The sequence below is a fragment of the Psammomys obesus genome, unplaced genomic scaffold (genome assembly GCF_907164565.1).
Source record: "Psammomys obesus unplaced genomic scaffold, mPsaObe1.curated_primary_1811, whole genome shotgun sequence".
Taxonomy (NCBI): domain Eukaryota; kingdom Metazoa; phylum Chordata; class Mammalia; order Rodentia; family Muridae; genus Psammomys; species Psammomys obesus.
Window position 1 is genome coordinate 19,064,603 of NW_026596079.1, and position 21,686 is coordinate 19,086,288.

Consider the following 21,686-nt stretch of genomic DNA (forward strand, 5'->3'; position numbering starts at 1 on the left):
ATGAGGAAAGGCTATTGTGTCCAGCTTCTCCCTTTAAGGGAACAATAGCCCACAACATGAAAGAACATAGCGCAAAGCTTATGTCTCAAACATGGCCAGAGAAAAATGAAATTAGTCACATGGGGGAAGAGGCTGACCCAGGGACAGATTTGAGACAGTGAGCTATTAAAGTAGAGTCTGATTCGAGACCACTAAAATCAGAACTTGTGGTTAAGAGTTAGGGACTATACTTAAAACAGCTCTCTATTTCAAGTGGGACATGGGAGCAGGGAAGAAGATTGATTTAATTAAATCTAGGGCTTAATGAAGTGTTTGTTCTTAAATACACACTGCATCCTTCTTGCATGGCTAATATAGCTCTGTACACAGCTTGTTTTTATTTAGGAGCTTAAAGTGGTGGGGAGGTGTGGGTGTCCACTGGACCCAGGAGTACAAAGACTTTTTAAACAGGGAGAATCCCAGAGTGGCAGATGAGTGACCTATGCTGGGACAGAGCCCCTTCCCAGAAGTCAGGGTAGGGAGTGCTGGTTTCTAGTCTCTACACTGCCTCTCACTTGACGTTGGACAAGGGACCCATCCAAAAGAACTCCTCATCGTCTTGTCGGATGATATGCCTTGGATGATTCCACCCCATGCCACAGATGGCATTTGTCAAACTGTTTCATTCCAGTTTGTGCCTCAGTGTGCAGCAACAATGCCGGGCCAGTGCTGTTTCCCAGGTTTACCCAGGCGCTACTGCTTGCTGTGGATTGGCTCACTGAGTTCTCACCGGGCTCTCAGATGTAAACATGGTCACCCTGCTCTACAGAGGAGCAAATGGACACAGAGAAGTGATAAGATGCTTAGGCCACATGCACAGTAACTATTGGGATACAAAAGTGTGCCAATTAGTTAGTGCCAGCTTTGCCTTTTCTAGGGTTGGGTTACAAAATCCTAACTTCCCTGGCCTCAGTTTTCCTCTGCACAGGTCTTGTTTTTTTTTGTTTTTTTTTTTTTTGAAGACGAGCAATCACCTGGAGTCACTCTGGCTCAGAGTATTCACCTTGTGCTCAGGAATGTCTCCCCTTCCGGTAGTTTCTTGGAGGTGTACAGGACTTCCTAGCTTGGATTCCCACAGTTTGATAATCAGACGACAGAAGGCACTGAGGTTTGTATGCTCGCAGCGCTGTGGCATGCTTTCTACGGCACGGCTCCCACAAGTCATCCTCTTCCTTAGGGGCAGCCAGGTCTCTCATTTCAAAGGGACAAAAGCAACTAGATTTTAGCTCCTTTTCTGGGTGTCTTTCCACTGAGCAGAAGTTGGAAAATATAGCAGCTTTGGATGGACTTGTGCCCACACCTCAGCCCTACCACAATGGGACCTCTAGAAGCCACATACTGTCCTGAGCCTTGAGCTCTTCTCTCTGAGAGTGCAGTGGGGACTGGGTAATAGCTCTGTCACTCCCCGTCTCTGAACCCTGCTCTGTGACACACCTCAGGGGCGCCCTCTCACTGTGGCTCTGCTTTGTGACTGACTTCGGGAGGGTGGATGTTGGTTAGTGATCTAAACTAAAACTCCGACAAGTCCTGTCACTTTCTGTCTGTACCCACACTGTACTGTCACGTGCCATGAGGTCATGCCTGTGCAGGGGGACGACATATAGAGCTTTGTCATCTGTCATCCTGGTCGAGATTATCCTAGGTCAAGCCACACACAGTCAATGTTCAATGACATGGACAGCCAAGTCCTCCAACCCCTAAGCTGACCTCAAATATGGAATCCATCTTGAGTGAAACACCGAAAGAATGTCTGTGTGGGCAGTGTCTCTGTGTGTGTGTTTGTGTCCAAAGAGGCCTTCGATTGCACCCCTCGGATCTCTGAGAGCTGATGGAACATGTCGTGCTGTCTCCCAGTAAGGCTTTTGGGGTTGGTTGTTACAAAGCACTACCATGGTATTAAATAACTAAAACAGCCAGAGAAGGGATTTTAGAAATTGGAGAGTTCTATACCTTTATTATTTTGCCTGTGTTTTGCTGCACAATTTGAACTTTCCTTTCTCTGTTTGTTTCTTTGCTCTGGGACGCAAGTAGCAGGAGCTCTCTCTCTCTCTCTCTCTCTCTCTCTCTCTCTCTCTCTCTCACACACACACACACACACACAGTCTGCTCATACAGACATTCTTGAGCGGTGTTTCCCTCAGTGAAATCCTGAGAGGAGAAAATAGAAAACTACAAGTTTTCTGCCTTCCCTTCTGTCTCCCTTTTCCTCTCCCAATCACTTATTTTTAATAAAAATCCAATGTATACTCTAAATAAACAGGTCTATTTGTTTACGACAAGCTTCCTGCTGGTGCCGAGAATCTGCCTCTTCAGCAGTGGAGCCAGACCGTGCTTCCTCCTTTAAATGCAGCTCATGTCTCCTGCTGCAGCAGCCGCTCCTCTACGCTTGAGTCCCGCCCTGTCTGTGGACATGCATGGCTTCCATGGTATCTGTGGCAGTTCTCAAGACCTCATCTGGGGGTCCTGGAACTCCATGTCACCTCCGTTTCCTCATTTGCAAAGTGAGCACAATGGTGATGATATAGTCTTACAGACTTGCCTGTGAAATTTTAATGAGATCGGATTACTCCAACTCAGCCTTGGGGCTGAAGTAGAGTAAGCATTTGGTACATGTTAGTTGCTGTAATGGTACACTTGGTAATATGGGAAGAGAAGTCCTAGCTACCATTTATTTCATGCTTGGCATGTCCCACTGTTTTAAATATCCCTCCCCCCAGGTCTTCTCATGTATTTATTGCACTTTGAACCTCATGGCAACTCTGAATGAAGATAGTGCTATATTCCCAATTTGTGGATGAGAAAACTAAGGTAGAGAGAATTTAAACAGATCGCTCAAGGACATACAGCTATGAGACCACCACATTGCTTTTTCCACTTTACTTATCCATTTTTCTCATTGTGGATCTGGAGGCTAATGAATGTTTGCTTTCAAGAGCCTAGTGCAGTGCCTGGCACACAGATTAATGCAGTGACAGAGATGCCCAGAGGGTGGTCCTTTCTCTCTTGCCATGGCCTTTTGAGGCAGGGGTCTGGATCGCCTAAACCTAGCACCTGCTGCTACAGAATCAACTGGGTCGGACAGATGGTGCCTTGACGAGGAGGCACAGGCTGCCTCTCAGCCTGGCGTGCGCAGTCTGGGCTCCGCACGTGCTGTCATACAATTCAGCTTGACTCAAGGCACAGGAAACAGACAAGGCTCCCAGCAGCCTCAGAGGAGCTGGGGGGGGGGGTGTCACTTTCAGCAGCTTGGTGGAGAAAGCAGTACTTAATAATCCTATCACGCTACTCTGTCCTCATGGAGCCGTTGTGACATCCTACATTTAAAAAAAAAAGTGACAACCTTCAATTGCTATGCATAACCCATGTCTGGCATCACACTGACTCCTGGCCCCAGAGCACCAGCATTTTTCTGGTGACAAGCGGCATACAGGGACCAGGGGACTGACGGCTTTGTGCGAAGTTGTCCTCATGGACCCCTCCATGCCCTCTGTAGCACAGTTGTTCTACCCGCCCGTTGGAGTGTTATTTTCATTAAATATTAAAGAGCTGTTTGTTAAAGTAATGTCGTCATGGTAACAGAGTTGGGTGGGTGGGGGATGCTGGAACAGCCTCGTGCTGCCCAAATTGCAGCATATTAATCAAGTGCTTTGCACTATGCAGTGAACATCCCTTTGAGTTATCTGGTGATAATGACTCTAGAGGATCCAGGAACTTTGAGTTTGCAGTTGCCAGTGCAAAAGATACAGGCTCTCAGGAGGTCCTGGGGCTGAGTTGTGCTTGTTGGATGGATGGATGGATGGACGGACGGACAAATAAATGAATGCTGGAATATGAACGCTAGCTGTATATGTCAGAGCTGCTTCCGACAGATCTGTTTTTCATTTGCCCTTTTACAGTGGGAAGGTGTTTTGCCAGAAAGTTGGAGGAAAAGAGCCAGGAAAGTAAATCAAGGGGTGGGAAGCATGACTTCTTTTCCACACAGGGAGAGCTAGTGGCAGCAACACAGAGGCAAAGTAAAGAAGCTTAGGGCCAGGCTGCAGGGGTCAAATCCTAGCCCTGTGTACTGCAAGGAGGGAGCTGCTCCCCCGAGTCAGAGGACCACAGCTGTGCTGGCTTCATGTCTGAGGACAGGCGAGAGATTACAGATAATGCCCTTCAAATCCCAACCACCCAATTTACTGCTGCTGGCCCGCTACTGCTATGGGCAGCACAGCTCTGGCTGCAAAGGTCACTGAAGATAAAGCTGAAGGTCGATTTCATGGTGCATTCATAGATGAAAGAGCCCAGGGGTCCTGGTTACTGCCCAGGCTTTTTCTGAGGTTGGTATGTTCTTCTTGGAAGGGGCCAGATGGTGGTTATACACCATTCTCTGGTATTCGAGGGTATCCACCAAACAGTCATTTACTAGGGTGGAGTGTTGACAGGGAAGGACTTTTAAGAGGTGTAGATTAGCATCTGCTTTGATACCCTGCTGGGTACAGTCTTTCAGAGGCCCTCTGTGGTAGGCTCCTGTCTGGTTCCCTATCTTTTCCTGCTTCTGATGTCTATCCTGTTTGCCCTTCTGAATGAGGATTAAGCATCTTCCCTAGGGTCCTCCTTGTTGTTTAGCTTCTTTAGGACTATAGGTTTTAGTATGTTTATCTTATATTATATGGCTAATATTTACTTATAAGTGAGCATATACCATGTGTGTCTTTCTGCTTCTGGGTTACCTCACTCAGATGCTGAGACTCACAGCCAGGGCAGAGTGCAGCAAATCTTATGGAAGAAGGGGAGATGGAAAGACCTGGAGGGGACAGAAGCTCAACAAGGAGGCCAACAGAGCCAAAAAAAAAAATCTGGTCCCAGGCAGGCCTACAGAGACTGATGAATCAACAAAGGGCCATGCATGGAGAGGAGCTAGATGCTCTGCTCAGATGGAGACCAGGGGCAGCTCAGTCTCCATGGGGATTTTGCAGTAAGGGGAACAGGGGCAGTCTCTGGCATGAACTCTCAGTTGCCTGCTCTTTGAGCACCTCCCTCTGGTGAGGTTTCCTGACTAGGTCGCAGAGAAAGAGGATTCAGACAGTCCTGATGAGACCTGGTAGGCTACGGTCTGATAGTAGGGGAGGAGAACCTCCCCTATCAGTGGACCAAGGGAGGGACATGGGGGGGGAGAGGAAGGGAGGGTGGGACCAGGAAGAGATGAGGGAGGGGTCTACAGATGGGATACAAGTGAATAAATTGTAATACTACTACTACTAATACTAATAGGTGTAGCTTAATGGAAGGTGATTAGATCATTGGGAGTGCCGCCCTTTGGAGAGATTAATGAGGTTCTCTCAGGGCCTCTAAAGTTCTAGCAAGGTGACATGATAAGAGTAAACCTGACTCTTTTGTCTCTCTCTTCTGTTTTGCCATATGTCTCTTCCACACATGCTTCTGCCACCCACCACGAGACAAAATGGGTTAGGGAGCTTGATCTTGGACTTCTAGTATCTAAAACTGTGAGCTAAACAAACCTCTTTTCTTTATACACTATCCAGACTCAGTTTTTTTTTTTTTTTTTTTTTTTTTTTAAAAATGGAAAAATAAAAAATTTTTTTTTTTTATTCAATTATCCTTTTTTTTTTTTTTTTTTTTTTTTTTTTTGTTATAGCAACTGAAAATGGACTAATACACGATTTCCATAGAATAATCATTTTTTACAATGCTGGTCTCTGCCATACTGCCTTAGGAGGAAATACAGGAGAAAGGAAAGCAAAGTAAAAGGAGATCTTTATACCTAAAAAAAGTGGGTTGAGCGTATCCAGAGAGAGAGAGAGGACGGGGGAGAGGGAGAGAGAGAGAGAGAGACAGAGAGAGAGAGAGACAAGAGAGAGAGGGAGAAGAGAGGAGAGAAACAGAGAGAGAGGAGCCAGAGAGGAGGGAGAAGATCCTCTCAAAGACCCTTAAATGCCCAGCCCTCAAAGAGAGACTAATTTCTGCCCTTTGAGTGCCTCCTCTGTCATTTTCTTTGTGTGGCCCCTCCTCTCACCCCTATTAAAGCCTTTACTGGATGATTCTGTCTGAGATTTCCTTAGCTGTTACCTGATGCACTCAAGGTATTCCCCCTGCCTTTTAATTCTTTAACCGGCAGAGAAAATGAACCCAATCAAGACTCCTGGATGGTAATAGGGAGTGGGATTTGGACAGTGAGCCTCACCATGCTCCCTTGGGCCTGCAGCTGGTAACTGACTTTGGAGCAGGATCAGAGACAGGAAGGACCATAGAAGAAGCCAGCGAGAAAGATGAACACCCAGCGGACCACTCACAGCTTCTCCATGTTGGAGACTGAACGAAAAGCAAGCGACCACATCCTGGTTCCATCATGCAGCTACGGCAGAGCTGCTGACTACAGCTCCTGCTTTACCTCTGGCCCACACGACCCCCTGAATGAGGTGACGGTGATGAGATCCTGCTCTGTCCTGGCACAGGGACAGGCATCTTTATACCACTGAGTCCTTATGACCACATGGTAAGGTTGATCCCTGCTCTCCATCTATCAGATGAAGAGACTGAGGCACTGAGAGGCCAGCAACTTGCCCAAGGCCAGAAGGCTAGTGGAGATTCAGAGTTTGAGCCTGGCAGTCTACACTAGGGCCCCTGCCTCTCAGCACAGACACTCTTTCCTTAAATTCCCTCTTTACCACTCTAATTGATCACCATTTTCTGAGTACCTACTATGTGTCAGGGCCTGGCATGCAAGGACACGGTTGTCCTCACGGTTCAGCTTAAAGACTCTTAAGGATGTTATGGGCCATGACTCGTAGTCACTGCTCAGCCTTCTCCCTTTGCTTTCCCTTTCCTTCCTCTCCCCTTTCTGCCTTCAGCTAGTCCAGGACTCAGATGAACACATAGTCAACCACCTGTCAAACTTTCTTTTCATCCAGGCCAGCAGTTTCCACGATGAGCTCCACCCCTGGGCCCCACGGCGCTTTGCCCTCTAGGGAATGCACCCCAACACTACCCTGAGGGCACAGCAATGGGCCACTCGCAGTCTGCCCCGCACCTTGGATCTCACTCCTGCCTGATGTCCTCATTTGGGTCTGCAGCCCAGCTTTTCTCCTTTCCATCAGGTAGGGGTTTGGTCACCTGAGTGTGAGGGATAAGTCTTGCCCCTGCCAAAGGACCCGTGATTCTGGGTAATGCCCACTTCACATCTCTGGCATCTACCTGCTTGGGCCTAACCCACTTATGCCTCCTGTGGGGTCTGGGAACCGGACAGTAGGTGTCCTTCCAGCCCCTTTACATGCTTCTAAGCCTTTCTTTCCACTGTGCAGTCAGGATCGTAGGCTAAATTCTCTGATGGTGGGCCCGGCAGGAGGTTCTTTGGGTGGCTCTGCTATGGCAGGGCGCTGCTGAGATATCCTCCAGAAAGCCTTCCACCAAGCTATCATGTGCACCAGGTGTTTGGGATCACAGATGTGCACGTGGGCTGCCCGACATCAGCTGGTGACACTGGGGCACAGGAGAGGTCCAAGGTCCTCTCGCTCAGTAGCCTCTGCAAGGGCCACCCGAAGTGCTGAGTTGATGCTGATGCCCTCCTCCAGTCTTCTCCTCAGCCCTCCCCCTCTTCCTACATCCTGCCCCTGAGAGGTTCTAGATTATAACAGAAAGAGGGTGAAAAACACTGCTTCTCACTTGAGTATTTTCCATGGACGTTTGTCCCGCCTCTCCTTGAATTCTGCCACTGACAGGAACTCACTGTTGGCCTAAGTTTTTTTCACTGCATTTGTGTATATCTCGTCAGGGAGTTTTGATTAGGCCAAGGCATCAACAGCATAAAACCTCCCTCCCCTCATGACCCTGCTCTTACCAGAGCTTACCAGGGCTGTACAAGGGTGGCTTTGCCTACTGGCTAAGCCAGGCTGTACACTCTCTGAACACGACTCTAAAAACATGCCCCTGGCCTGGAAGTCTGAGTTGCTATCATATGTGCAGAGAGGGGAGAGTCAGCCACCTGCAGGCTCCCGGCTTCTAGGGAAGCCCTGGCACGAAGCCAGCAGATTCTCAGAGGCTTACACCTGGAAGCTCGGCTCTGCACCTTGTCCAGGTGCCCATGGCTGGAAACATAGTTTCGGGGTGGCTTTTCTCATGCAGCTCCTACCTTTCTTGACATCAACCTGGGCCATGTGTGACCATGGCCAAATACAGTATCACTTACCAGTGTCTGTTGCATGTTGCTTACATCCTGGGAATCTTGCAGTGGGAGTCCCAGAGCAGCCAGTGCATGGAGGCCTGCAAAGAAGAGGAACTGGTGAGAAGCAGGGCAGAAGCAACTGGGTACCTGTTCTTTCCCAGCACGACTGAGCCACTGGGAAACTGGGATGGAGGTGGGAGGGTAAAAAAAAAATGAACCCCTATAAGGACCCAGGTGCTCATCAAAGCAACTTCACAATCTCTAGGCTTTGTGACAATTCTGAGCCAGAGAAAGAAGAGGGGGGAAAAAAGCCCCCAACCCTGGATGAGTCATCAGTTTGTGGCAAAGAAGAGTTTTTTGGAGAGTGAAACAAAAGGCAGATGGATTGGGTGTGGAAGAGGTATGGGCTTCTCTAACTTCACCCAGGGTCCTCACTGCCTGTGACCAGCAGTGGGGTGTACAGGGCCTCTTCATGGTACCAGCAAAGGGCGGGGGAGGAGCTCAGTGCTCTGACCTCAAGCAGAGAAGATAATGCAGTCCTTAAAGCAAAAGGCCCCAAAGCGTATGGAGAGACTCCTGCCAAACACACCCTTTGTGCTTTGAAAGTTCCCTTTGGAGAGCCGTAGCTGGCAGAACAGGGCGTGTGCCCAGCGCTGCCGACGTGTTCCCAGCACAGTGAGCTGAGGCCTGTGCCCTAGGGCTTTGCAGCCAGCTAGTAGGGTACCTTGTGAGCACAAGTGAGGCTGCTTATGGCTGTGGTCTAGGACCCTCAAAACCAAATGTCTTTGTTTGTTTGTTTTTTTCTTGTTTCCCTATGAATGCTCAGGTGAACTGCAGTCTCTGTTCTCACAGGGACACCTTTTGACCCTGGTGAAGAGAATTATTGGGTTTGCAGTCAGTGTTTACCGAGCCTTTACCACACTCCCTGCGCTTGCTTCTGACACATTTGAGTAGGATTCTTGCTGCTGGGAAGTGTTCCTTTGAATAGCAAAGAGCGAAATCACACCACATGAGCCTTGCTGGGAAGACAGGCTCAGAGCAGTGGATTCAGAACCTGCATTTTAACGAGAGTCACAGGTGACTACTGGGCACAAGCTGCAAACTGTGCTTTCTTGTTCTCTCAGTCATGGAAAGAAGCGTCTGACCGTCTCCAGTGAGGAAATGGGCCGGTGAGGCTGCCCACTGGCTGCATGGCAAGTGAGCTCGTGAGGGGTAGATGGATCCAAGCTATTTCCATTTCTTTCTGAGAACTGCATTCCTTTCTACCACAGTATCTGCAGGGAAAGTCAAGCACAAGTGTGAGGGCCAGGCAGGCCACACGTAGTTGTGAGTGATCTCAGGCCAGGAATGGTACTGCAGAACTCTCTGAGATTGGGGGGGGGGGGGGGGGGCATGAATATAGAGGGAGAAATCCCCTTCTCAGGTATGTCAAAATTCCCAGGTCTTGGACTATTCCCCTCAGGGGAACAAAAAAGTCTGCGTGGAATCACAGTGTCTAATTGATTCTGATTCCAAGGAATTTAGATCTCTCACCTCTTGCCTGCAGAATGAGCTATCTAGGAGAAGAGCCCTCCCCTCCCCCAAGGAGACCAGGCAGTGACACTGGGAAGTGCTATTTTAAGCAAGTGAGGGTTGCTCTTCTGTGATTCCAAGTCTAGGTATATGACCAGAGGCATCTAGCAAGCCATTGTGGGGGAAGGGAGGTCACACACAGTTTATTTATTCTCTGCTCCTATAGCACATCCTGACTGCAGCCTCCACTCCTCACACTCCTCTTAGTCCCCTGGCACATACCTCCTCTCTCCCCCAAATCCACTGCTCCTCTGTTTCCCTCCAGAAAAAAGCAGGCTTCTTAGGGATAACAACTGAATAAAGCATAATAAGATGCTGTAAGACTAGACACAAATCCTCATATCAAGGCTGGACGAGGCAACCCAGCAAGAGGAAAAGGATCCCAAGAGCAGGCAAAAGAGTCAGACACCTCCCATCCCCACTGTTAGAGTCCCACAAGAACATCAAGCTAAACAACGGAAGCATATATGCAGAGGACCTAGCAAAGAGCAATGCAGACTTCATGACTGCTGCTTTAGTTCTGTGAGCCCCTATGAGCCCTGCTTACTAAATTCTGTGGGTCATGTTATTGCAGTGTCCTCGACTCCTTTGGCTCCTACAACCCTACTCTCCCTCTTCTGTGGGGTTCTGTGAGGAAAGGAATGGGGGAAGAGATGTTCCACATAGTTTTTTTTAAAGTTCTTGATTAGTGACATCATAGTCCATGTTTTTATTCCAGACTCATTATAAGAGGGATTCTCACGGGATTCATGGATGAAGGCAAAGATAGCCCACAATCCACACAGGGTTCACAACTGTTACCTTCTCATTATCAAGTAGTCAGTTGGCATCCTTGATTTAAAGTTAGGCACACCATCCATGAGGGACTGGTTTCAGGACCCTCCCTGGGTATTAACATCTTCCTCTAAGGCACACAGGCAGCCACATTGTACTGGCTGGTTTTATATGTCAACTCTACACAAGCTGGAGTCATCAGAGAGGAAGAAGCCTCAGTTGAGGAAAAGCCTTCATGTCATCCAACTGTAAGGCATTTTCCTAATTAGTGATAAATGGAGGAGGGCCCAATCCATGGTGGGTGATGCCATCCCTGGGATGGAGATCCTGGGTTCTATATGAAAGCAAGCTGAGCAAGCCATGGGAAGCAAGCCAGTAAGCAGCACCCCTCCATGGCCTCTGCATCAGCTCCTTCCTCCAGGTTTCTGACCTTCCCCAGTCCCAATCCTTCTCTAACCACCTTCCCTCAACTTCTACCTTTTATAGAAAATTGAGAATTCTATACCTACATATAATATGTTTTGATCAAGCCCATCCCTCATTCCTTTCCTTCAATACCTCCTGCCCTACCCCTACTATTACTTTTCTTCACCCAACTTCATGTGCCTTTTCTTTTTTTTTTTTTAAGTCACTGAGTGCACTTACTACTGGTGCATGAGAAGGGGACCATCTATTGGATTATGGGTCACTTCTTAAGGTCCTGCATCCCTGAAGAACACTGGCTTTTCCCCAGCAGCCAACAGTTGCCCTTATCTCCATAGACGTGAGCTTGTCCCCCATCCATGCTAAGATTCTAGCTGGTTTTATCTTATGCTGGTCTTGTGCATGAGGTCATGGACACTGTGAGTTCACATGCGCAACGGTAATGTCGTGACTGCAAATACTATTTTTGCTGCAGACTTCTACTCCCTCTGGTTTTTCCTCATTCTGCCCCATCTTCCAAGATGAGGTGTGTGACACGGATGTCCCACTTTGAGCAGTGTGTAGTGGCTCATGCTTGTAATAGCACTTGGAAGGGTGAGCTGGGAAGACCACTGTGTGTTTGAGACTAGCCTGGGCTACACAGTAGTAGATCTCGTCTCAAAAACCGAAACACACATATTCACGGAGAATGAAGTCATTCTACACACACCATCCTTTTTGTTTTCAAAACATCATCTTTTGGTGATTCAGGTTATAGTTACTGTTGTATTTCTTCTTTGTTTTAAATTTAATTTTATATTTTTAAAGATTTGTTGATTTTATGTATATGAGTGCTCTGTTTTCATGCACACCAGAAGAGGGCATCAGATCCCATTACAGATGGTTGTGAGCGACCATGTGGTTGCTGGGAATTGAACTCAGGACCTCTGGAAGAGCAGCCAGTGCTCTTAACCACTGAGCCATCTCTTCAGCCCCCCTGCTGTTCATTTTAAAATGTATCATCTCCATATTAACTGCTGCTTACTGGAGCTATGTTATTCTCACCTGAGCTATGGTTCACTGTAGACTGGCATGTGTTGTGAGTGGTGATGTCCTCCACAGCTCCAGGTTTCTAGGTTTTGAGAATGCAGGATGCCCTCTAATGTACACCTCATTTTATTGATATATAGAACTGCCTGCACTGTGGAAGTTACGCTATCGGCACTAATACATACATATGACTTAAATATGTAGTTCATGGTGCTATTAAATACGGAACATGCAAGGTTAAATGCTGAACATTTTACTCGGCCAGTGAACATTTTGGATACCTGTATATACCTGATTCCACACTCAGCCTCAGATAGACACCAGTAACATAAAAATTAAAAAATTATTTTTTTCTTAAAAAATAGTTTGTGTGTGTGCGTGCGTGTGCGTGTGTCTGTCTATTGTCTGTGAGTAAATGCCACCTAACATGGGTGCTGGGAACTGAACTCTTATGGAAGAGAAGCAAGAACTCTTAATAGCTAAGTCGCCTCTCCAGCCAACCCTAGTTCCTACTGTTAAGAAATAGTATAAAAGGGGAGAAAGACAAACAATGGACGGTGAGAAAGTCCCAGCATGTTGAGGTAGTACAAGGTGGGAACAGCCCTAAGACTCCTCCAGGAGTCACACTCCTACCGTGGGCACCTGCCCTCTTCTCCTCACCCTGGCTTGTCACACTGTGTTCTGGCCCACTGATGCCCTATGCTCTGGGCAGCCCTATGGCTTGCCTGACCTAGGCCACTCTCTTGACCATTCTGCCCTCCTTCTACCCTAATTACGACCATCTCACCCTGAAGTCCGATGGGGGTATTGCGCAGAGCTGCGTAAGCAATGTGTTTTCTCCCCTTGTTATCGACAGTACCTGTTGTTATTTGCAATCGAGTAGGCAGCCACTTGAGCGCGGAGTAGCACGGTGATTCAGTTGGACCCCTGCTGGCAGGGACTCTCAGAGCTGGAGAGGCCCACAGAGTCAGTTCTGTGCTCCGGTTTATCCAAGAACACAGCTCTCCCTCATCCTTCTGGAGCAGTGGCTCTCAGCCTTCCTAATGCTGTGGCCCTTTAATACAGCTCCTCATGTTCTGATGACCACCCCCCCCCCAACCACAAAACTGTTTTTGTTGCTACTTCATAACTATAATTTTGCTACTGTTATGGGTTGTAATGTAAATATTACATTTTTGGAGATCAAGGTTTGCCAAAGGGGTTGCAACCCTTTGGCAGAAAGGGTTTTCTACCCCTTTGGTAGAAAACTGCTGTTCTAGTTAGTTAGACATTGGCGCTGACCAGCAAGGCAAATTGGTTCAGTGCTTGAGACAGAAGTCACTGGCTCCTTCATCGTCAGTGATCACTTCTTCTTTTTTGAGAGCTTATGTACACAGCCCACTGCCTCCTTCCAGTGTGGGAGGGGTGCTGGATGGCGATGGTGGTGACTGCTTCAGTGTATGTCCCACGGAGCCCTCAGCTCTGTGTATGAATGGCGGAGCTCATCAGGAGACTATGAATGAATGAAAGGCTCTGTAGTGTCTGCAGATTTCCAAATATGCACATTTCCTGCCTTCCTGGCCCACAACCCTGGCTCTATGGAGCAAAATGCTACTGAGAAAAAAAAATATACAGACAGAATTTTTCTCATATGGCTCCCCATTTTGCCTTTGGGACTGGTCTAACCTTGTCATGCTGTTTGACACTTTAAAGATAAGGGCTACTTTAAAGCTTTCTAGAAGAGCGATACCTTCTCTGCTAGGGTGGCTTCCTCTAACATAGCTCATTCTGTGTTCATTCAGCAAAAATGTACTCAGGCAGTAAGAAACCCTGGCTGATAAACATGTTCATTATACCCTAAGGCAAAAGCATCACATGGAGAAGGATGGCACAGAGCAGAGAGCCCTGGGCTCTGGCTAGACCCAACATGGACTAGAACCAGGCGAGGGAGTTGAAGAAGGGAGAAAGCTATGCACTGTCTCAGCGGAGCCTCAGCTTGGTTACCACCCCCCAGGCTGGAAGTGTGGTCACAATCGCCTGCTCCAGGTTCATAGCTCGCCTCAGTCACTAACACCAGCCTTCAATTCCACCTGCCAAGGCAGGGCCTAGCTCCTCTCTCTTCTCTGCTCATTATAATGAAGAGTTATTCTTGTACCCATCTTTTGGAGGGCAAGTCGAGTCTGAGAGAGATTAGCTAAGCTACTCAGAATTAGAAGTCGAGTTAGAGTTTAGGCCTGACTGAATCTTTCCGTCTTCCCCCGTAGCTGTCTCTTCAACCTTGCCTCTGTGCCTAGAGTTTCTGAAATGCTGTGCAATTTCTCCCACCAACTCGTGTCTTCCTCAACTAATATTCCCTAGAGGAGAGCTGAGACTAAGGTAAGAATGACCCTGAAATTCATGAGAGCAGCTTGACATCTTGAACATTTAGGAGAACTGAATTCTATTCTAGAGATGGTTTGCACTTGTCTGAAAATATTTCCCCTGGAGCTGGGGAGATAGATCAGTTGCTAAGATGTCTGCCATGCAGGCTTAAGGATCTGAGTCCCATCCCTTGCCCTTATGCAAGAAGCCAAGTGTTATCTGGAGAGATGACCCCATAGTTGAAGTGTTTCTCTAGAAAGCAAGGGGACCAGAACTGAGATCCCCAGACCCCAAATGGATGCTGGCTGCACATGGAGGCTTGCCAGGTGGAGACAGGGACCCCGGGGTCAAACGGTACTCCAGCTCTGGCTGTGACCAAGAGACCCTGCCTCCATGAGTAAGGTGGAAAGATTCCTGATATCAAAATGAGGCCTCCACATACAGACACACACCCATACCCATGCACCCACATACATGGAACATAATACACACATCACATACATACACCTAAGGAAAAGGGGGGGGGGCGGCTGGGAAGCCATGCACAGCAGTGCACATGCTTGTAATCCTAGCACTGGGGAGATGGAGACGGGAAGATTCTTGGGGCTCACTGGCCAGCCATCTTAGCTTAACCAGTGAGAGCCGAGTCCCAGTAAGAGCCGTAACTTAGAAACAAAACAAAAATAAGAGCAGTGCTGTACAGCCTATGCCAGAGGTTGACTTCTGGCCTTGACAGACACGCGCAGGTGCATGTATGCACACCTGCAGGAACATGAACATACACACATGCCCACAATGAAAGAGAGAGAAAGTACTGCCCTTCAGAGTTGCCAAGTCCAGCCAACACTTGATATTCTGAGCGCCAGCAAGGGGTACAACTGTTTTGTTCCAGGCTGTTTCTTTGTTCTTTCACCACCTCTTTACAGGGGCGCAGATTACAGGCCAGGTTGCGGATAAGGTGAACCCTGGCTTTACCAGAACGGGGACAAAGACATCAAAGCCATTATTGTGCTAATCCTAGCACAGTACAGTGGTGCCAAGATTGCAAGGAGGGCACATGAGGCCACCACAGATTGAGGTGAGTCCCAAGAGACATGCAGCAGAAAATGGAGAGGGAAAGGTTGAGTGAAGGAGGGAGTGAGTGCCTAGGGTGGGAGAGACATGCGTGCCTGGAAGGTAACCAGAGTGGCTGTGGTGGAGCTGCCTGCAAAAGAGGGTGAGAGTTCCCTGAGTCAAAAGCCTTCAGTAAGTTGAATCTTTAGCAGGGAGAGAAGAGAGGCCACCAATGACTTGGATTCTGTATCTCCGGGCCAGCCAGAAGTGTCTGTTGAATGGAAAGCTGCCTCGTCTATATCTAGGTGCCCCATAATTTGAGAAGCTCTACCCAGAATTCTGAAATCTTCAGACACAGCAACAGTGCCCAGTGTTGTTCGATTTACGTAGAGAATTCTCCTTGCTCAAGGCTCCTTTTGTCTGGCCTGGAGGATCCTGGCTCCACTGTGGTCATTGGCAGGTGTTCGGGGTATGGGGGCTGGGCAAAAAAAAAAGCTGATTACAGCTCCCAACACTGTGAGACTGGGAAGCCATGAGAATCTTGAGCCTTTGTGGTAGACACAGAGGAGAGCAGGAAACCCAAGCTCCCAGGGAAGGCAGTGGTTTCTTTCTTTAAATGGAGACAGCATCAATTGGGAATTTTTCCCATATCTCAAAAAAAAAAAAAAACCCAAAAAAACAAAAAACAAACAAACAAACAACAAAAACAACAACAACAACAACAAAAAAACCCAAGAGTGATGGAGGTGGATGGAGTGCAGGTCTCCCAGGAAGTCACGACAGGTTAGAACTTGCCAAGATCACCTCTGAGTGGGTATTTCTGTCTCTCCTGGCTGTGGACCCTAATTTCTTTGGTCCACTGAGATGGTATGTTTCTGGCTAGAGACTGACAGATGGTATCTTTATGTTATGGTATCCAGAGCTTTGTTGCTGGAGACAAGGTGTTTTATTTTGTCATCTATAATTTAATCTCCATCTTAAATAATGTTGTAATTAGGTTTTTGATTATAGCTGTTTTACCCTCCCCCTCACTTCATCCTAGCTACAGCTTGAACTTGGGACACGACTACCTGGTACATGACAGCACATAATAAATGCTGATACTGCTTCCTTCTCCTGTACACTCTTTATTTATTTTTTACCATATTAAAAAAAAATCTGGGTTTCTAGTGTAAGATAAACCCGTAGAAATTCTGTCCTATGGAAGAATGACACAGTGGGTAGGAATAAGCGGAAAGCAACAATCTGTGGGCCTCTCCTCCCCCCACTGTACTTTGTTTCCAGCCCTTTATTAAATATCTTAAGTATTACTTGCCTTCAGGGTCAAAATAAAATTGCCAAAAGTTTTTTTTCTTTGCACTCATAAATGTTTCTCACTAAGTTCATTTAAAAAAAAAAATGTGTATGCAAGGAGCACAAACGTGCTGACTCATAGCTCTCTCTCCTTAACGCGGTCCAAATCTGTCCAGTCACATGAGCTGAATGAAGAGTGCTTAATGGGGGTGGCTAGCCCCAAACTGGCGAGCAGTTAAACCAAAGGCTCAAGGCTTCACAGCCCGCCCCCGTTACCCTGGCCTTGCCCTGGCCATGCTGTCACTGGGGCACGCTGCACACTGCATAACCACTGCAGGCAACTGAATGCAGGGACTGGAAAAGATCTGGCAGCAAACCGATGCCAAACTTGAACTTCAAGGCGATACAGTATGTTTTTAAAAACTGAAATAAAATTCTGTATCAAGGACCACCCAAATGGATCGACTCCACAGATGTTCTCAAGCATATGTTGGCCACCGAGAGAAGTGCTCTGCCTGCATGACTCATTAAGTCATCACAGCCGCTCAGGCAGGTGCTATGATTATCCCTAATTTACAAATGAGGACACTGAGGCATCGAAGTGTTAATAACTTGCTCAGGTCCCACAGGGTACAAGGGGTGGAGCTAAGACTTACAAGCCCCACCATTTCTCCTGAAAGGGCAGAATTCTTCTGCACAGAAGAAAGATTTACTCCATAAATACCTCTGCAACACTTCAAGTACAAACACATCAGGTGTAGAAGAGGAGGCTGGTGGTGGATGTAGGGGTTGGGAGTGTCTTGGTTCTTGCTTTCAATGAGCTTAAAATTACATAGAGAAGCTAGAATCTATGCACAAATAACGGAAGTGAAGTTATCCACAGTGGGACCATGAAAAGACAAGGGAGAGAGGGCTTGCCAAGGTGACCATTGTGGCTAGGATGACCGCAAGGACTTTGACATAGGGGTGTCATTTATTCTCGATTAAAGGACTCACAGGATTCAAACAGGAGTTGGTTAGAGGAGGTCTTGCTTACTAATGGCACTGCCTCTGGGGTTTCCATCTTGGTTCTGAGTTAGGATCCACTCTGCCTAGGTGGAAATGTCATTCCTGTGGTAACCGAACCTCCCTGTCTGGCCGGAGAGAAGTGCAGGCAGAGAGGAGTGGGAAAGAGGGCATGTCAGGAGTACGGGTGGGAGAGAGGAGGGAGGATATCGAATGAAGTGGAGAGAGGCACACCTGGTGGGAATGCGAGCTCAGAGAAAGTCCCTGTACCTACGTTGCAGCTCCTCCCACCTACAAGGAGGGACATGAAGGAAGATCATCGATGTCCCAGCTGGGTGGAACATTGGAGAGCTCCCAACTGGTCTCCTCAATAGATGAGGGACTCAAAGGCCACAGAGGTTTCATTTGGGGAAGTCCTTGGAATTGAATGCAGTTGTGGTTTGAGGGCCTAGCTAGCTCCTTTCCCTTCCTCCCTCCCCTCTCCATTTCTCCCTCTCTCTCTTTCTCTCTCCCTCCCTCTTTTCTTCTCTCCCTGTCTCTCTCCCCCTCCCTTCCTCCCTCTCTCCCTCCCTCTCCATGTACTTCTGAGAAGTTCAGGAGGCTACGGACATGACATGAGGAGAGGAGGCAGATGTGCCTCAGCCGCTCCAGTGGTAGTAGCTCTCAGTACCTCAGCGTCTTAGCAAGTGATGGATCCTGACAGTAGCAGATCAGGTCCCCAACCTAGGACCCACCTCTTTCTGCACATCTTCCCCTACAGGGAGCCTGTGCCCCATACTCAGGAACTTTCTGGGAACCCATGACTCGTTTCTCTGTGGCCCCAGCTTTCCCTGACATGAAGTACAACGGGTGGTGACTCACACACTGGATTTCTGCCCAAGGCCGTACATCTTGAGGGGAGAGAACATTCTCTTGAACTGACAACCTGCCCACCCTGCAGTGACAATGGAGGCTGCTTTTGTCAGCCAACACTGACGTCATCCAAATGGTGCTTGGGCCTCCTCGCCTGGCTTGCCCTAAGATTTTAGTGTCCCTCAGATATCAGATCCTTTTTCCAAATTTCCCTCCCCTGGAAGGCTAGCCCCTCTCTTGTCGTCTTCTCCCCCTTTCCATCATCATTTCTGCTGCAGCACCCTCCAGTCCTTGTTCATCTGCTTTCTGCTTGGAACCTCATTCAGCCATGGTTTGCACCTCTGTCCTGTTGTAGACAGGACAGCTGTACAGAAGTCCTTCCTCTGAGTGGCAGACTCAGGAGGAGGCCATCTTCAATAACCACAGCAAACATTACAAATGCCAGTGCTTGATGCCAAGTGTGACCATCGCCAGGCCCTCACACTTAACCTCCCCTTTTCCTGGAATTCTCTGCCTGAGGCTTGCATGACCATTAACTTCTGATTAAAGTCATCTCCCCAGTAAGGCTTTCCTGGTCTCTCTCCTAAGTTCCTCCCCAGGACCCTGGTCTTACTATCCGTTGAATTTCCCTAAACCATAAAGAATATTCTTGAATTACTGATTTGTTCATTGCCCAAATACTGGCTTGCTGCTTGTCTGTCACTACAGTAGTGATAAGTGCCTGAGAACAGCAGCTCTAGGAATGAAGCAATCAGAAGAGTGCAGAGACAACCTACATGCAGAATGGGAGAAAGTCTTTGTCAACTATATATCCAACAGGGCATTAATATCTAGGATATATCTAGGGCATTACTATCTGCAAAAGTTAAACACCAAGAACAATCCAAATCATCCAGTCAGTAAGTGGGCTATTGAATTGAATAGGCAGTTTAAAAAAAAAGAAGAAATACAAATGGCCAATAAATACTTGAGAAGACAAAAACCAAACACACAACCTCCTTAACCATCAGGGAAAGGCAAACTGCTCCGAAATTCTATCTCACCCCAGTCAGAATGGTTTTATAAAGCAATACACCTTGGTGAGGATGTTGGGAATATGAAACCCTTACATTCTGCTGGTAGGAATGTAAACTGGTGAAGCCACTATGAAAATTAGCATGGTGTCACCTCCAAAAGCTAAAAAACACAACTACTGTATGATCCAGCCATACCACTCTGGGTACATCTCCCTCTCCCCAAATATATGAATCATACTTACACACTGGCTTTTACCGCTACACTATTGACAGTTTAAAATCTGGAGCCAGTCAAAATGCCTACCACAGGAGGCTGGATAAAGAAAATGTGACATGTATACTACACAATGAAATTTTACCCAATTACAAAGAAATCCATTACGTCATTTGCAGGGAAATGGACTGTGCTGAAGGTCACCATGCTAAGTGAAATAAGCCAGGCCAAGAAAAGTAAATATTGTAGGCTTTCTCTCATTTGGGGAATCTAGATTGAAATGTATATAGATGTGTGTGTGTGTGTGTGTGTGTGTGTGTGTGTGTATGTGTTTGTGTGTGATGAAAGTAGAGATTGTGAGGAGCATAAAAGGTCTTAAGGAAGAGAGGCGCAATACTATTCTAAGGAAGGATAACAGAATGACATGAAATCAGAGTGGAGGAAAAGAGAACAAGGGAGGAGTGTGTAGTATGGGTGTGAAAACAAAAACAAAGTATAATGGCATATGTATGAAGATGCCTTATGAAACTCATCGCTTTGTGTGATAACTAAAAAGGAGGAAGAGGAGGAAGAAAATGCTGTCTATTATCACCACTAAAGAGCAGAGGAACTTGTGAGGCTGCACGGAGCCCCAGGAGTCCCAGACTCGTTGCATACAGTTCAAATTTCAGTGACTAACATGTTTTGTTGATCTGAAACTATATGTTAGAAAGCAAAAGGGGCAGGGTGGTGGTGCACACCTTTAATTCTAGCACTTGGGGAGGCAGAGGCAGGTGAATATCTGTGAGTTTGAGGGCAGCCGGGTCTAAAGAGAGAGTTCTAGGACATCCAGGTCTACACGGAGAAACCCTGTCTTGATAAACAACAAAACCAAAACCAAAAAACCAAAAACAAAACAAAAAGCAAACAAGCAAGCAAGCAAAAAGGAAGCTGAAGGTCCTCACAGTGTCTTCATACCCATGGAGGTGTGACAAGAGTGTGAGGTGGTGAGGAGAACAGAAGTTTGAGATTATTACAGTGACGTAGAGAAAGGAATGGACCCAGGAAGTAATCACAGTGGGCAGGAAGAGGTGTGACCTTCTGGCCATTTTTTTTTTTCCAGGCCCGGTCTCTGTTTCCATACCTATGAAATGGTTAACAAACCTGGCTGTGCACACAGGTCTCTGTGAATGAACGAAGGAAAAATGTGAGGCTCCAGTCAAGAAACTTCGAGTTGCCCTTTCCCATACAGAGCAGTGTTAGGAGGGACACAGGCACTGGGACTCTCAGAGAGACAAGAAGTAGCAAACTGTATCCCAGCAAGACCCAAGCAAGAACTTGATCAAAGGTCTGCACTGATGTTCTGCCTAGTATCCTCAGCTGTGCCTGGCTCAACCCATTCTACGTTCCTCTTCATTCACACCAGTGACTCAAAACTCCTACCACATTCTCAGTCTCAAAAAGCAGAAGCGTTTCAGGCCGGGAAGTATGATCAAGTACATTCCCCCAAACACACAAAGCAGAGAGTCACAATAAGAGCCAGTTATGATTTCTCCTCAGGAGACAGCCTGACCTCTTTGCACTAGCTTAGTCTGATTGTAGCTGTGTGGCATGGCAAAGCTACTGAGGGTCTCTGGGTCTGGTGTTAATTGGGGCTAATAACTGTACTTTTCCCCAGGAGTACCTTGGGGAAACCAGTCTTAAGTAGAGAGTGCTGGGAAGGTGCCCAGATGCCTGATAAGGTTAAGGAAATAAGAGTTACCATCATTATTTGCTGCAACAAAGTATTTTAGTGATAGAGTCGAAAAAAAAAATGACTCAGTCCAGTCCAAGTGCTCTTTGTGTCACCTGATGCTGAAATATTTGATCTCGACCAATATGCCACCGCAGTCACAAAGATGGACCGGTCTGCTCTGGGAATAAAAGACACATTCAT

The 21,686-nt window shown here is 47.3% G+C and overlaps 1 protein-coding gene across 3 annotated transcripts in view; it reads right to left on the reverse strand.

The window, feature by feature from the left end:
- Window positions 1-21,686, reverse strand: part of Zhx2 (zinc fingers and homeoboxes 2) — a 149,316-nt gene that overhangs the window by 68,259 nt on the left and 59,371 nt on the right. For all 3 annotated transcript variants that reach the window (XM_055626501.1, XM_055626503.1, XM_055626502.1), the window contains exon 2: window positions 8,225-8,298. The gene's annotated coding sequence lies outside the window, so the exon portion shown is untranslated. The remainder of the gene's footprint in view (window positions 1-8,224; window positions 8,299-21,686) is intronic.